This window comes from Cyprinodon variegatus, unplaced genomic scaffold (assembly GCF_000732505.1).
Source record: "Cyprinodon variegatus isolate N-32 unplaced genomic scaffold, C_variegatus-1.0 Scaffold1705, whole genome shotgun sequence".
Classification (NCBI taxonomy): Eukaryota; Metazoa; Chordata; class Actinopteri; order Cyprinodontiformes; family Cyprinodontidae; genus Cyprinodon; species Cyprinodon variegatus.
In genome coordinates this window covers 88,827-89,115 of record NW_015152158.1, presented here as the reverse complement: position 1 = coordinate 89,115, position 289 = coordinate 88,827, and positions in this window count along the sequence as shown.

Below are 289 nucleotides of genomic sequence, written 5' to 3'. Positions count from 1 at the left end.
AGGATAGCTGTGAGCGTGAATGGGTGAATGACTAAAAGTAGTGTAAAATATTTTGGTCAAGTCTTGAAAAAGCTGTATGTACGAAAGTACAGGTGATTTGCCATTTGTATGCACTGTGTAACTTAAAGTACACATAGTCCAGAGTTTAGGGATAGGAGACATCTTGGTAAAAACCATCAATCTAAATTGGGATTATTTTCAACCAATAATATTGTCATGATGGGTACTCTAAGAGTGACCCAATTATGCAGAACACCACTAGACGGACACAGGAATAAAAGTTCAACAA